The sequence below is a fragment of the Rousettus aegyptiacus genome, unplaced genomic scaffold (genome assembly GCF_014176215.1).
Source record: "Rousettus aegyptiacus isolate mRouAeg1 unplaced genomic scaffold, mRouAeg1.p scaffold_m13_p_14, whole genome shotgun sequence".
NCBI classification, from domain to species: Eukaryota; Metazoa; Chordata; class Mammalia; order Chiroptera; family Pteropodidae; genus Rousettus; species Rousettus aegyptiacus.
Genome location: NW_023416289.1, coordinates 37,693,175 through 37,710,726, shown reverse-complemented (window position 1 = coordinate 37,710,726; position 17,552 = coordinate 37,693,175). Strand labels below are relative to the sequence as shown.

Sequence of the window (17,552 nt, the reverse complement as noted above, 5' to 3'; positions counted from 1 at the left end):
GTGCACATTGTGGAGTGCTAACCCTATTTATTTCATGACTTCTTGCTATACTGTAGCATAAGAAATGCTCCAATGGAGAGAACCGAGTTGATAAAACATCAGACTTTTTCTCCTCCAGTCTTTACCTTGCCTCTGCCTCCTTCCTGGCCCTAAAGCTGAAACCTCATTGTAAACCTTTTGGCCTGATGCAAACCTATTTAAAGAAAGGAGAATCAAATCACAGGTATTTGAAGATTCCCTGCCATGATTCTGAAATACAGTCAGCTCCAAAGTGATTGCAAAAGAGCCCACTAACTACCCCAGCATGCCCTGTCTCACCCCACCTCAACAGGGCCTTGCCCACCCCAGAACCTGACCTACAGACATGCTCGTTGTGCTTTGACAGGTATGTCCAAATGGAGGGGCTGAGTGCAGATAGGTGCAGACTTTTCCCAAAAGTTAAGTGTCTGACAGAAGTCTGGGGCAACAGTGGTCTCACACATGCAGGCATAGGATCTGATTGAGAACTCGGCGGGTCACATCGGAACCAGCAGAATGGTTCTTTTCTCACAGGACTTCATCTCTCCCCTTCCTCTGATCTTATTCCCAACTATCCCTGTCTGGATTTGGGTCCAAGGTGGTGCCTGGTGTGCCAGTATTTCACTAGCAAGTCAGGCTGCCACCAGGACAAAGACGGAAGTGGTGGTGGTGGCAGAGACCCAGAGATCTGGGAACTGAACCTAAGAAGAGAAAGATGGGAGCACCCTCTGCCCATCTCCTTCTCCCCTCCATTGTCTTCTCCTCACTTCCCAGAGTCCAGTATTTTGGAGTTGAAGGCTGAGGTCCAGTGAAGGTGGGACTATCACAGGTGGGATTTGCCAACCGTGGGTTCCTTGTTCTCTAGATGCCCTGCCTAGACTAGTGTGGCATATCTACTGAGCAAGGTCTTTCTTGGAAACATGATAGGAGACTGTGTTTTGTCTACGAAGAAATGAGGCCATGGTGGATCTAGCTGGCAGAGATGTGTTAATCTCTTCCCCAGACTGGAGTTGGTAAACAGGCCCTGGTTTGAGACACTTGGTTCTAGCAAGAAGTGACCCAGACTTTTTTGAGTGAGGCAGTTAGCTGTGATTGGGGGTGCAGTTTGGGGGAGAGGCAGGGCTTTCTGGAGAGAAGACATGACTCCAACACTGTAGGAAGAACTGAGTGTCTTTGGAGGTTGGCCTGCCCCTGTTGTCTTTGGGACAAGGCACTCTGTGTGTGGAGCACCTGGAGGTGAAGTGGTGGAGTCTGGATTCTGATAGCAGCTGTGTTGAGTCCCATTTAAGGTATATTTCATGAGTGGACACTTGGGTCAGTGACTAAAATTCTCCCTGTCAGACAATTGTCACCTGTACAGTGGTGATGAACATGAAAAGGCTCTAGCCATTCTTTAATAACCAGCAAGAAGAACCCTTAGAGGGGTCATAATGAGTAATATCAAAATCCACAAGAGGAAATGTGCTGTGTGCCAACCTAAGGTTGAGGGGCTTATAGACATGGTAAAAAGAAAAATAACTAGAGAGATGGAGCATTTTCCAAGCAGCAACCCTTGTTCCTTAAGACACAACCCTCTGGAATGTCTTCCCAGTAAAAAGAGTGAGAATCAGAGGAGGAAGTTTTGGTAGGCCAAGACAGCCTAATTGGAAGTGGACCAGTGGTGAATTTGCCGTAAAGTCTACAATGGAGTCAGTTGTACTGTCCCAAATTTGTTTTTCTCTTCTTGATCATGGCATTGTTGTGAGATGAGTGTTTAGCATTAATGGATCAGGAAGGTGGGTGTCTAGGGGTTGAGGGATGGAAATTAAAGTTAAGAGCATCTTCTTTGACCTCTTTGTGTACTTTTCCCCAGAGTCAGATGAGTTCCTGGTAAATTGTTCCTGTGTTCTTGTGTTTTGGATGGTGCCACTCAAGATGGAGAGGGGCTTCCTACAAGTGCTGGTCCAAAGCCTTGGCCAAGGTAGCCAAACTTTAAGGAAACCCAGGGACAAAGTGATGGAGAGAAGAAAGAAATCACATTGTCACATTGCCAAACACAGCAGCACAGCCACAAGGAATGTCAACTGCAGTAGGCCCAGGACCAGCAAGCAAGCCATGTCTCTCCATCTGTGTGAGCAGCTGCTCTAGCTCAGACTCTGGCTCTTGCTTTAGGTACTGAAGTTCTCGAGGGAGGAAAGCAAACTAGAATACAAGAAGTCCCATCTTAGGATCACAGGCAGACCCATTTAGGGACAGTCTCAGGCCCACCGTCAAAGCCAAGCTCAGGATTGCTAGGCTTCTGAGCTTGCTTGGTCAGCCTGGCCAAGCCCAAGCTTCCCCCACTCTTAGTACCTCAACTTTCCTTCCTCCCTTCCTCCCTCTTCCCTTCCCTTTCTTCCCTTTCCTCTCTCCCATCCATCCTTCTATCCATTTTTTGGCTGGACACAGGCCATGGGCCACCACTGGAGCACTGGCTACAGTCTGGGCTTGTACCTATTCTCCGCCAGACAGCGCTCCTGTTCCCCCATTTGTTGACACACCATTGCTTCACAACCATGGTGTTCATGGAGCCAGCTTCCTTTCCCTGGAACACTCCTACCCCAGGCATAAACAGTTGGGGTACTAGCTTCAAATACTGAAAGCTTGGGGTTTAAAATTTTTTTTTAATTTTTCAGTTATAGTTCATATACAATATTATATTAGTTTCAGGTGTACAACATAGTGATTAGACATTTATATAACTTATGAAGTGATCACCCCAATCTAGTACCCACCTGACATCATATGTAATTATTAAAGTATTATTTGCACTGCAAACCATTAGTTTGTTCTCTGTGTCTATCAGTTTGTATCTGTTTTGTTTGTCCATTTATTTTGTATTTTTTAGATTCCATATATAAGTGAAATCATATGGTACTTTCTCTGTCTCACTTATTTCACTGAGTATAATACTCTCTAGGTCCATCCATGTTGTCACAAATGGTCAGATTTCATTTTTATTTATGGCACAGTGATGTTCCACTGTTTGTATGTACCACTTCTTTATCCATTTGTTTAAGTTGCTTCCATATCTTTGCTATTGTATATGAAATGTTCTTAGTATTGCTACCTCAGCTTTATTTTCATTTCCACTTACATGAAATATCTTTTCCATCTCTTTACTTTCAGTCTGGGCGTCTCTTTCAATCTGAAGTGGGTCTTTTATAGAAAGCATATGTATGGGTCTTGTTTTCTTATTCATTAAGCTACCCTATGTCTTTTGATTGGAGCAGTTTATCTATTTACATTTAAAGTAATTTATAGGTGTGTAGTTATTGCCATTTTATTATTCATGTATTTTTTTTTGGAATTTTGTGTACTTTATTTAACAAATTCAGGCCACAGAACATTTGTAACTCGAATCCGTTCTATATACTATATGCATATATCCCAGAAGAAATGTGAAATAAATGCTTGATAGGAAATGTTTTTCTGTGGCTTCTTTATAAAATTCTCAGTCATCTTCTTTTTACATTAGGATTGTATCTAAAGAGATTACCAGCAAGAGACTCTTCTTTTGCATGTTGATTTTGCATCTCCATATCCTGCCTTAATCACTCTTTTAATTCTGTATCCTTTTGAGCATGATGAGCTATTAGATCTGATTTTCCAATGACCTGTGAAACTTTTCTTACTCTAGGAAATGTGACCTTTTTGAATTTCTTGAAATTCTTGAGTTGACCATAGTCATCATTAATACTGAATGCATTTCTGAAGACAGAATTACTAACCACTAGTGATCTAAATTCAGTTAGTAATACTTTCCTTGGAAGTGTCTCACCGTCATCCTGAAGTGCGCCATTGCTAGATGGTTCTTCTTTAATTGACCATGGTAATTCTTTCTTGAGCTAACATTTCTTCCCAATTTTATTTTCTCGTGGTATTTTGTTACTTTCTGATATTCTTTCATCATTAAAAGAGCTGTTCGTCCCTATATCTGATCTTGTCTTTTTTGTTCTATTATTAACATCTTCCTCTTGTTTTTTAATTTTTGCTTCAATCTCTAACTCTGGTTTTGTGTTCTGATACTTATTTTCTATGGGTTAATCATCAATTTCCTATTTTTCTGATCTTAGTTTTTCTATAGAAAGAGATTTATTGGCAGAATTTTTCACAGTGGATTTTGAATCAAGATCTGTAAATAAATATTTTCCCCACAGGCTCATTCTCAGATAGATGCTGTTCTTTATTTTTCCACATTGAGGGTTTAGCAAATTGTGTTTTATTCTAAGAAAGAACAAGACACTTCTATTCTTGCTGATTTAGATGAAATTTCTTGATTTTCTTCATTATTTTCCCCTTTTTTGGTGGATGGGTGAAAGTGGTTTCTGACAGAGTGGGTCTGTGGCTGTTGGGAAACCCACTCTCTACTTCAGTTTATACCTGGGAACTTAGCTGATGAAAACTGACAGTTTGGGATTTTCATTCTAACCAGAGTATTTGGTACAGTATTATCTTTAGAAAATTGGGGAGGGTGGGATGAGAGTCCTTAATAGTGAATATTTCTTATGAACGTATTTTGAATTTTTGTTCCAATCTGGAGGTTTCAATTTCTTTTGGCTTTTCACTCAAATCTATTCATGTGTCTGCTTACTCTGTGTCAGCTATATATGTTGTAGTGTTCACTAGGGTAGTTGTAGTTGGCATTAGTTTTTCTTTGACGAGCCTTGTGAAAGGCTTAGACCTGGAGTCTCTGTCTTGAATCCTGTACTGGGCTATGCTTGAGTACCTCAGTAATTCTCTGTAGTAATGAAAATAACCATCAATTCAATTTCTTCAAGAATAGGTCTAAGACTGCCTTTGGAGCATATTCATGATTGAATGAATCAATTTTTCTGAGAGTCAACAACACAAGTTCTAGGAGCTGAAAAGAACCCATTTTCTGATTCATTTTCTTCTGTTATCAACCTAGCATCTCCTCCTCCAAAAACAACTGCTGAACTTAATTTTTTATGTCACTCGGCGTTCAGAAATACAAATGTTTCCCCTTAGAACAACTGTTTTCTTTCCTGTCATCCTGACAGATCAATGTTTTTACTTACAACAGCTGGTTCATCAACAGGTGGGTAAAAACTTTCAATTTGAAAAATCCTTTTTCTTGAACTAAATTGCTTTAAGAAATTCAGTAAAATGTTCTGGCTTTACATCAGACATCCACAAATTAGTGCAAAGATCGATTGTTTAAAAGGAGATGAATCTCCTCCTAGTGTCTTTCTTAAGTTAGCTTTGGATATAACAAAATCTGATGAAGATGCAAAATGTTAATGATAACTGTAGCTGATAGCATGACAAGGTGAGTGCATTCTTCTGTCCAGTTGTTTACAGTAAGTAAGTCCTCCAATTGCAATATAGCTTGATTTAAAGAGATTTTCCTAGAGACATCTAAACAAGAAGAGCATGCAACCAAAGGCTCATACTTTACTCCAAATTTACTTTCAAACACTCCAAAAGTAATTCTATCCCCTATCTTTAAAGTTCAAGAAAGGTCATTCTGCATTTTTTTCACATTAACAGAGGTTGAATGATCTTATGTAGTAAGTGTCCCATGGGGCCCAATGGTGCAGTCTCTCTGGTCAACCAAGTCAGTAGTCCAGGTGTGTGTCCCTTTTGTGAATTTTGCATGTCCCCCTGTTGTAGTTGAGCCTTGACTGCTGTTTTTATGTCAGCGGAAGGGACTGACCCATAGGCTGACTTGTTGTGAGGACTGGCTGTGACTATAGTGGAGGGGTTGTGCAGGGGCCGATCTTATGGAGCAGAATTTGCTTTTTAGCAGGGCTCTGGTACCTGCACAGTCTGCCCATTTGGTGTGTCATTTGTGAAGGTGGTTGGGTGGTGCTCTGGTATGGTCTGAAGCTGGCCAGTAGGTGTGTTGGTTCTGGGGCCTCTTGGGAAGGGCTCTGATGCATACGAAGATCAGCCAGAGCCTGTGCCCTGCCTGCCCAAGGCCAGTTGTGCTGGGCTTAGAGATGCCTGGGAGAGGCTAAGCTACGAACCAAGGCTGGCTACCCCTAGTGCTGAGCTTGGGGCTGCTTAGCAAGAGGTGAGGCATGCTAAGGCCATTTGCACCTCCAGCCCTCACCCTGAAGCCAGAAAATTCAGTTCCTCCCCATATGTCCCTGGCACCTTTTGAGCTGCCGCCCCAGCGCTGGAGCTTAGAGTGAGTGAGTTTATCAGAGTGAGTTTGTATGTGACCCCTTTAAAAGGAGCAACTGAGATTCCAGCTGTCCTCCGTATCTCTCAGCCACAGTCTCCACTGGTTTTCATAGCCAGAAGTTATGGGGATTTCTCTTCCTTGCACTGGAGCCCTGGGCTAGGATCCCTCACTCCTCAGGGGGAACCTCCACAGCCAAGATATCCCTCCTGATTTTTAACTGCCACATCTGGGTGTACACCGAGACCAGCCCATTCTGTATCTCCACCCTTACTACGAGTTTCCATGCGGATTCTTCTGTATGTCCTTAGTTATAGGACTTCTGTTCAGCTAGACTTCAGATGACTCTCAATGATGGCTGTTTTATACTTTAGTTGTAATTTTGATGTAGTTGTGAGAGGAGGCAAACACAGTATTTACCATCTGCTATCTTAACGAGAAAATACAAGATGAGCCTAAAAATGTTTTTATGGCATAAGTAGGGAAATATTAAATAGGCATGGGAACCTATCAAAAGAACACAATATCCAAGTTTAAGGAGTTCCCATAGGCCAAATCTTGGATAATCCAAGCATCAAAATAAAAGAAGTGGATTATAACTCATTGAATAAAATAAGGATCAATGAGCCCATACTGTTAATAAGAGACTAAATAAAGAAATGGGGGGAAAGGAAAACTCTACCTTGCAGTAGAATGCTAACTAATGAATCTAGTAAGAAAAGTAATAGAAAATCACCACTTACAACCATCAAAGTAAAGCAGTCCAGGCAAAATCATTAATTGATACTAAAACTAGTAGGTAAAAGTTTGATAAGGAACAGGATACTTATATAGCTTCAAAGTTATCTTCCCACAAAACACTTAATAATTAAAAAAAGGAATGTGATCATTTTACAGTGATAAAGCTGGCCAACAGCACCTTAATCAAGAGATCAAAGTTAACATTACTGACCTCCTTATATGATGCACTAAGAAGGATACTTGCTAAAGCACTCATAATCTGAACTTATTAGAAAATATTAGACAAACACATATTGAAGGACATCTTCCAAAATAAATGGCCAGTATTTTCCAAATACGTCAGTGTTACTGAAGACAGACTGAGGAACTGTTTCTGATGAAAGACTAATATATTGTACTTAAAAACTAAATCCAATAAGTGATCTTGGATTTAATTTTGGGGGAAAGGTGCTATTAAGGACAGATTACATTGGTAAAATATGAAAGGCTGTTAATTAGATAATATTTTTTAACAGTGCTAAATTTTGTGATATTAATAACAATTGTAGTTGAGTAACTAAATGTCCTTGATCTTAGGAGATAGTCCCCTAAATAATTACAGGTAAGGGGCATGATATCTGCAATTTACTCTAATATGACTCATGAAAAATATATAAATATGGACAGAGTATGATAAAGCAAATGTGGAAAAATATAAACAATTGGCAAGTCTATAGAATTATTTGTATTCAACTTTTCTGAAAGTTTCAAATTATTTCAAAATAAAGAAATGTATATGTTGCACTGAGTTTGGGAAATACAAAATTTCTTTCCTACATAAATATTAGCCAAAAACATATTAAGAGATACCTTCATATTCTTTGAAGTTCGGACTTTAAAAATTAAGAGATATACCAGTGGGGAAAATGTTAATTGGGAGTATTTTACAAAGTATGTGCATGTATTGAAAAGTATAGATGACGTTTATAGAAATTTTTATGTATTGAAAAACCTAAATAAATAATTAGGGGAAAATACCGTGTTCATAAGTAGGAAGATTTGCTGTCATAATGATGTCCATTCTTCCCAAGTTAATCTAGAGATTTAAAGCAATGTAATGAAAACTCTAGCAGTTTTTCAGAGAATATGACAAGTTATTCTCAAAATCTCAAGGACTAAGTAGAGCCAAGACATTCCTCTCTCAAAAAAAAAAAAAGATAAACACTGTGGAGGGACTGGCTCTAGATATAGATAAACTATAGTAATCGAGGCTGGTTTCTGTGCAGAGAAAGACAGATCAATGCAATAAAATAGATCTAGAGAGCTCAAACAGACATTCATATGTGGGTCTTGATATATAGATAGTGATGGCATTGCGGATTATGGGGAATAGATTTACAAATAATTAAATGGTTCTTGGTTGAATTATCCATGGGGGGGGGGGAAGCAAATCCCTACCTCATACTATTTTTTAAAAATAATTCTACATGAACAAATTACTTTTACATGAAAATAAACAAGTTCGACTATTTAAAGAAAATATTGAAGACTGATAAGACTTTGGACTAGTAATACATTTCTGAAACAACTCTCCAAGAGTTATAACAATAAAATAACCAATAAATTACAATACATTAAAATTAATAATGTTCATTCATCAAAAGACACCTTAGAGAAAGGGAAAAGCATAGTCATAAACTAGGATACAGTTGTAAAACATGTAACCAATGAACCAAAAAGAAGTATCCCAAGTATAAAAATAACTTATACAAACCTATAAGAAAAAAAGCAAATAAAATGGGAGAATGGCATTTTTTAAAACAGAAAAAGAGAAACATAAATGGCTAATAAAAAGTTGCACAACTTTATTGGTCATTGGGTATATGTAAATTACAACCATAATGAGCTATTATCTCAACAGTTAATCTAACAATAATTTTTAAAGGACTACAATTTCGAATGGTGTCAAAAATGTCAGTTACTGCTAGAGAAGGTATAAATTGAAATGATGAATTTAGAATCTATTTGGTATCGTTTAGTAAAGTAGTAGCTGCACATATTCTAAGAAGAACAGTTCTACTCCTAATTATATAACCTAGAGATATTCACATATACCTTTAAATGTACACTAAAATGTTCTCAACAGCTCTATTTGTTATCAGAGGGGAAAAAAAAGAAAATGAAAACAACCCAAATTTCCATCAACACTAGAATAGATAGCTAAAATCTGTTATGTACACAGCATGAAATACCAACCGGCAATTAGAAAATGGACTTAAATATAAGGATGAATAAATCAAAAAACATAACGTTGAGTGAAAGCAAATCACTTGATATGTAGAATGTCATTCCACTACAGCTCAAAATCATGCTCTAAATGTATTACTTGAGGATATATACATATATGGTACATCTATAAAGAAAAGTTGGAGAATGATTAGCACTCAAATGAGGATGATGATTAACTTTGTGATTGAAGTGGAATGTGATTGGGGAGGAAAATACAGAGGGCTCAAAAGAACTGCTGATATTCTATTTCTTCAACTAGTTGGTACAGGAGATTTTTCATGTCACTCATTCAGCTCTACATATATTTATTTTTTCTCACTTGTCTCTGTAGTTTTTCAGAATTTTTTAGAATTAATAACTGGGCTAAAAAAGAAATAGAATTAAAACAATGGACTAGCTAGAGAACATATTAGCAAGCTGGAAGTTTAGACCAAGGAATTCTCTCAGAATACAACTGAAAGAATTAAAGAAATGGAAAACTATAAATAAAAAGCTAGAAAATAAACTCTAAGAAAGTAGAATGAATCAAAGACAAGAATTGAAATTAATAAAATGGAAAACAGAAGCAGTAGCTAAAAGAACAAAATTGGTGTAAGAAAAAAGTCTAGTAAAACCAAAATTGTATTATTTGGTAAGAGTAAGGACAGGCTTTTTCATAAGCAGAATGAATTTTCCATTTCTGCTCTACAAAAAAGATTTAAATTAGTATATTTAGTTAAATACAAAAGTATTAACGTGAGAATCACCGCCCCCCCCCCAAAAAAAAATGAGGAGGGAGATGACAACTATCAAATGAGAACTGTCAAAGAACTCTGGTATTAAAGAGCCTACAGAGTCAGATATCTATTTGTGAGACAATTCACTGCATAAAGCCTTTGAAAGCTCAAGCACCAAAGATGATGACCCTGGAAAGTTAAGAACCTGGAAATAGATTGGTTGAAAGTCTGTGCACATGTAACAGCACCTAGATTTTGTTTATAGCCTTTTCTTTGATTCAAGTTGGTTTTGCCTGGATAATGGCATTGTGACTCACTTGCTCCACCCCCATCCCATTCCCTCTTTCCCGTCCCCCAACTCTTATCCTTCCACTTTATATATCTACTCCCTTAATCGGTAAGCCTTAGGACTTTAGGTTTAGGCCAGAATCAAATATTTTAAGAATGAAGCCTCAGGTCTGTTGACCAGGACTATAACTTTTGGTTAAACTAAGGATAACATCTTGGCTTTAGGTGTGTTTCATCCCCAGGCCCATCGAGGCAGAACAGCCACATCATGCACAGGACCAGATGGGATGGTGCCATGGCTGATTCCAGAACTGGAAACAATGACCAACTACTCCAGCTCTATCCAATCAGTAGCATCCCTTACTTTCCATGGCTGAAGGTTTTTCCCTATATAATCTATTCTACTCCAGACATCCAGGGAGCCGGGGCTTTGAGTAATTGCTCACCTGTGTCCCTGGGACTTTCAGCTCTCTTTACTGTAAAACCTGTATGTATCTGATTGACTTAGACATGTGCAGACAGATGAATGCCTTTTGCTCTAGTAACACACAGATTGATCTCCCCCCTTACTTATCCTGTCTTATATAATCAAATACACTACTAAATGGGGGGGGGGGGGTGGCGGGGAGAAGGAGCCCGAAACCAATAACGTAAGGAGGAGGCAAGAGAATTAAAAGTTAAATCAATATTCAGTATGCAATATGCTGATCAACCCTAATGCCAGACCACAAGGAAACCTGCAGAACAAAGGAAGATTTCTGCTGGGATCACTAACAATTTCCCCATGCCTCATGAAGGGAAAACAGAAAAACAGAGTCTTTAAGTCATGCTTTACACAAAATGAACACAATCATTCATTCCCTATGGCTAAAACCATGGGGAACCTATGGATCAAAGGCTGGGAATTGGCAGCAGGCCTTTCAAGCTACATATTCTTAACCTTTCACACTGTGTGCCTATACCATCAAAGGAAAATGGGTCAGTAAAGTCTTTAAACTTTTAATTCATACACACTAAAAATGACATATAAACTGAATACCCAAACGCTTGGGGCTTTCTCGTTTTGTCTAAGCTATTTGTCCTTGCTTTGTCTGTCTTGGTATTTTCTCTGTCCTTCTCTAATAAACTTTCTTTTTAACTTTAACTCTGGTGTGTGCTTGAATTTTTTCCTGTTCTCAGTCAAGAACCCTTTGTGCACTCAGGGGAATTTGCCCTGCCCTGCATCACCTGGATAAACTGACCCAGAGATGGTGTACACCAGTTATGAAGAAAAAGTTAGGCATAATTCATGAAAATTCCTTTCATCAAATAGAAATTCAATGAAGAGAGAACAAAAATCCAGAAAGTGTCAAAAAAACAAAAACAAGAAAAATTCTCAGCCTACAGACCGAAAGTTCCCACCTATAATTAGCATAAAAAATGTTTAAATATCTATACCATAAATCAAGAAATGTCAGTACATTGGGGATATAAATAGCAGCTTCTGGGGAGGGAAACATAAGATTACAAACAAAGGAATAGAAAACAGTTGGTATTATACTTAAAAACTAACTACCAGAAAACTTTTAAGTGATATTTCTAATGTAGGGAGGAGGCAAGAGAATTAAAATGTTAAGCCACATTCAGAGACTGCCATAAACTGATCAGCCCTGCAGCCAGACCAGGAGGACACCTTCAGAACAAAGGGAGATTTTTGCTAGATTACTAATAGCCCATTCCCAACACCTGTGAAGGGGAAACAGGAACCAAGAGTCATTCCCTATGGCTAAAACCATGGGGAATTTATGGATTAAAGTTTGGAAACTGCCGGCAAGTCCTTCACTTTACATATTCTTACCTTTTCATGCTACATACTCTTCTTCTGCTTCACTGTATGTCCATATCAAAGGAAAGGGAATGACATATTCCCTGAACACTCAGGATCCCTCTCAGTGCCTTTATTCTCTTTCGCTGTCTCTTGTACTGTCTCTCACTCTCTGTCTCTAAGAGGAGACTACAGTCTCTGTGGAAAGTTACCCCCTTTTTCTAATAAACTTTCCTTTTGATGCTGACTTTGGAATGTGTGTTGAATTTGTTCTACACTCCACCAAAGGATCCCCTTTTCTCGGTGCAGGCCTTCATCTCCCTGCCCCGCTTCCCCCATCCCCCGCCCAACTTGGGGAAATTTGCCCTGTCCTGCATCATTTCTATTCTGAATACAGGGGGAAAGTGTGAGGGTGTCCAACTTCTCCGTGGATGTGTGCACAGGTGGCTCAACTCGCTCCCTAAGGCCAAGCCAGTACAGTGTCAGAGAGCACTTTATCTGAGATAAATATATATAATGAGCCCAGCGAGTAACCAACTAAGTAAGGACGACACACACACAAATAGTTGCCAGAGCATCACACAAGTTTAATCATACGAGATCCTGATGGATTTCAGTCCTAGTAGACCACCTGGCGGTGCTGGCGGAGACAAGACATGTATTAAGCAGTGACCGGTCAATGCTGGCTTGGATGCTGTCGATCTGCAATGGTCGATCAGCGGAGGCCTCTTCTTCAAAGCAGAGCAGTCAGGAACCAAGAGATGGAGAAACGGCGGAACGTAGGAACGTTAGGAACGTAGTCCCGGGAGGATAGGGACCACGCTCTCTAAGTCTGCATTAGAGTCCCTTTCGTTTTTATATGACGCCTTCGGTGTCTTATCAACCAGCTGCACGGATGTCTGTTTATCTTACACACTTCAGGTAGCTAAGACATTTTTTGAGGGTGTTTGCATTATCATACACAAAGACCACTGCAATAGTAGCAACAGGGAGAAATACAACTTTCAAATTCTTACATCACACACACACACGCACACACACACACACACAAGAAATCATATTATGTTTGCCACTCGAATTACTGTAACATTCCACCCGGTGGTTCCTGTGGCTTAAGGCCAAGGGAATCAGAGCATCACACAACCAGAGAAAATTCAGAGTCTTTTTTTGTGTGTTTTTTGTGGTCTGGTAAATCTAACAAATAAACTCATGAAAAAGAGACATGCCAGTACAAACAGAATTTCTTTAAGCATAGTCCAAAAATCATAAAGTCCCGAAAGGCCGTGTTGAATCCAGATGATAGGGTTCATTTGGTTCCAATTTAGTTAACAGGGTACTGTTTTCCATAAGGAGAGAAATGTGTTGGTAGACAAACAGTTGGTGTGGAGTATTTTGAGGATTTTCTTAGCAGTGATGGATGCAGCATTCGGAGTGTAGATGAGGTGATGAAGGAGGTCTATAGATTTGCCATAGTCCGATCGAGTTTTGTGAATTGATGGTTCGAGTTCTTTAAGTTTTTGTAAGGAGTCATTGAAGGATGGAGGGGCAGAATAATGGTGGGGCTGTATAGAGGGAATAAGGGGAATAGTGGGGTTCCAGTAAAGAGTAGATTCAGTTGTATAGGTGGTGTAATGAATTCTATTAGAGAGTGTAACATTCATGGTATTGGAAGTGAGTGTGCAGTAATGAATAGATGAAGCATTAAGGTCTAGGGAGGTGGTATGATCAAAGTAAGAGAAGTTAGAAAAAAATACAATGAAATTATGGCGTCCAAGATTATAGATATAGGGAATAGGGTTATGAGGAATGAGATTAGTGGGAAAGGTGTTTAGCTCTAGGGTAGTGGTTGCGATATAGATTTGTGGAGTGAAAGCTATGAGGTTAAATTTTAGAAAGAAATAAGCGTCAACATATAGTAATTCTCCTGTAGGGGTGGTGAAAGAGTCGTCAGGTAATCTAATAGGGATGTTAAGAGTTTGGTAGGCGATGAGATGTTCGCCACCAATAGTAGAGATAATAGAGAGTTCACAGTCATTAAATAGACAGCCGATGGGTTTAGAAAAGTCTACTCGGGTCGTGTAGTCACTCCAAAGGGGGTTATAGCCGTGACCTTTTTGCAGGAGAAGTAGGAGATCTTTTTGTGCTTGAGTCAATTCGTCTTGGATCATTGAGTTCTTAATTGGTAATTTTGGAAGTGGTATCTGAGGTCTTCGAGATCATAATGCAATTTTTGAAGGTGTGTTTTTGATTCGTCGGAGGCAGGTCTAAGTAGTTTGATTTGTTGTTGGGTTTGTGCTGCTAAGGGGTAGGCAGAGTCCAAATATGATGAGACGAGCCTGACAATTCTTGCTTGGTCCTCAGAGGACTTGTAAATGAAGTTATTGAGGTCACGGGAAAAGCTGCTAAGCTTGATAGAGTTAGCGAGTCTGATAGAAAGAGAAGCTGAGGCGAGGGCAAAGGAGGCGATATCGAGTTGCAAGAGTTTACTGGCGTTAGTATGAAAATGCTGTGGAAACAGTGTATTTCTGACATTGATTGAGGGGTCAAGAGTATCACATTTTGGTAAAAGTGATGTAATAAGAAAATCAGAAGGCGAGAAATAGATGGTAGTTTGTTTGAGTTGTGGTTGGAAGATAATACGAATGGGATTATCTGGTAAAGTAATGATAGGAGGGGGTTTTGAGAGTTTGGATTTAGGTTTGTCAATGTCAAAGGAAAATACAGGGGGAAAATGGAGTGTGCATAAGCAGATGGTAGAGTTATAATAGCCTCTATAAATAACACAAGGTTTCAAGGGGTTGGAGAGGGAACACTGGCCCCTAGGGTTGTGAGTATAGTAAAAGTCAGTGAATGGTTTTGAGAAAATGTATAGATAAGTGTAGGTTGTTGTCAAGTGGGTTAACGGTATATTTATCACCTATTCTTTTAAGTTTGATAGAGGGGATTGGTGGAATAAAATAATTTCCATCCTCATCTTTCTTTAAATGTAATTTTATAGAAAGGGAGTGAGTCCTATCAGTTATGGTAATATTTTGTTTAGGGGTTATTCCTTTAGCTAATTGACCAGCTATTTGATTATGTAAGGTTGTAGGTGAGGAATCGGTGGCATGTGCATTAACATGTATAATAAATATTTTAATTAAGGAGGCCATATTATATAGTTGCTCCCAATAAGGTTTGGACCAGATTTCTCTAGCATTGATATTTCAGTCTGATGACTTCCATTTTCCTGACCATGGTCTAATGCCGTTATAAACAGCCCAAGAATCGGTAAAGATATAGATTTTTGATCTTTTGTGTTCAACAGATTCCTTTACAGTTAAGTAAGTTGCAGTAAGTTCTGCATGTTGAGCGGATTTGGACTCACTGTTCGCCGTCAGGGTTTGACATGTTCTCGGGCAGAAAGCTGCTGCTCTCCACTCATGGCGGTCACCAGATGCCGAGGCTGATCCATCTGTAAACCAGGCATTTTTTAAGGCAGGGGTATATTTAGGTCTCTGCACCCCAATCGGTTTGGTGATTGGGATAAACTTGTTGGCACAGGTAGGTGGCTCTATCTCAAGTTTGTTAACCTCCTCGGTGAGGAGGGCCGGTTCTCCCGAGCCGCTGGTATTGCATGTATTTATATACCACTTCCACGCTAATACCTTTTCTTCGATGTTGCTTCCTGCAAGCTCCTCTGCTGACATGTCAAGCCATGTCCGTACAGGTATGGTGCTTCTGACGGTTATGGGGTTTTCTCCCATTAAGGGTTCTGTATGAAGCAAGGCCGAATAGAGTGTCCAAACAAATCTCTCAAATTGTGTATATTTAAAATGTGAATGAGGAAATCTTTGGGACCAGAATCCGACTGGAGTTAGCCTTGGATCTCTTTTGGATTTTTTGTATAGGCCCCAGTTACCACGATCGGACAGAAAAGAGATATCAAGGACTATTTTGTCTCCTGGTTCTATCATTTGGAGGGTGGAAAAAAGATGTATGTAGTGTTTAAGTTGTTGGAAGGCATGTTCCTGTTCTTCATTCCATATAGTTAATAGCCTTTCTGGTTACTTTAGAAATGGGTTTCGCTATATCTGCTATATAAGGGATGTGTTGTTTCCAAAACATGAAGAGGCCCATGAGTTGTTGGACTTCCCTTTTATTTGTGGGGCTTTTTAAGGAATTTAACTTATTAATAACCTTTACTGGAATTGTTCTACCCGCAGAGCTCCAGTTTATCCTTAGGAGGGTAAACTGATGGTCATGGTTTTTGAATTTTATCTGGGTTTATGGTCCATCCATTTTGTTGTATGTGCTGTACTAGTGTATTTAGATCCTTGACAATGGTATTTATATCTTGATGGTATATTATTATGTTATCTATGTATTAGAGAATTTTCGATGTATATTGTTTAGGGTTGATGTATGTTGCTAAGAGGTTATGTGCAATGGTAGGTGAGTTTTTATATCCCCGAGGTAGTCTTTTGAATTGATATTGTTTTCCTTGCCATGTAAATGTAGTATATTGTCTAGATTCTTCATGCAATGGGATTGCAAAGAACATATCTGAGAGGTCGACAGCCACCATATATTTGGGGGCGTCACCTTGGGTGATATTGATAACCTCAGTGGTATTTGGTAATGTGCCTGGTAAGGTTGGAGATTCTTTGTTTAAGTTTCTATAGTCAATAGTAATCCGGTAGGTGCCATTGGGTTTCTTTATTGGCCATCTTGGGCCATTAAAAATGTGTGATCTGCCAATTTCTATTATATCTTCTGTTAGGAGTTTGTCTACAGCTTTAGTTACCTCTGAGTGGCCACGTTTAAGGGGATATTGTGGTGTGAAAGAAGGTTTTATGGGTGCAGGAAGTTTGACAGGGTCAATTTTAATTGCTGCTAGGGCTGTAGAATATTTATAAGGGTTGGTTGATTTAATATAAGAGCTAAATATAAGAGGAATTAGATCCATGCCTATAATATTTGGGGCATTGGGTGCCAAATATAATATTGTAGGGATCCATCTATCTCTATATATGATTGTACATTTAGTGGGGAGTGCTGTGATAGTATTTCCCGTTACACCTTCAATTGAGATGCAGTTGGCTTTTATTTTTTATGAGTAGAGTAGGTGTATAGTGAAACTTGGGATCCAGTATCTATTAGAAAGGTTGTGGGTAAGATGTTATTGTCTATTAAAATACTTAGGGTTATATATGGTCTATTATCGTTTTTTGTGAATGATATATCTGATATTATTATATCTTGTTCTCTGTTTTTTAGCTCAATTGTTGTCTCCGTTAGCCCCCGTTCCATGGTGTAAGTTTCGGGCAGGTGCCCTTGTAGTTTCCCTGAAGGAAGGGATTGTTTGAGGAGTTCTGTATAGGAGGGCTTCTTTTATAAAAGGGGTTGTTTCCCCTATGTGGGGGTCTTTGTTTGAAAGGGTTATTCCATCATAATAGTTGTTCAGCTGATGGATAATATCTAGGGTATTGTGTTTGTTGATTGTTTCTAGGGTATCTATTTTTGAAAACTGGGTTATTAGATTTCCAATATCCTGACTGTTGGTTAA

General features: G+C 39.1%; 1 protein-coding gene and 1 pseudogene across 1 annotated transcript in view; one reads left to right on the top strand and one right to left on the bottom strand.

Moving 5' to 3' along the window:
- The window catches only part of LOC107504224, an 82,172-nt gene that overhangs the window by 32,974 nt on the left and 31,646 nt on the right, over positions 1–17,552 (top strand). The gene's annotated exons all lie outside the window — the stretch shown is intronic.
- Positions 3,495–5,533, bottom strand: LOC107504236 (annotated as a pseudogene).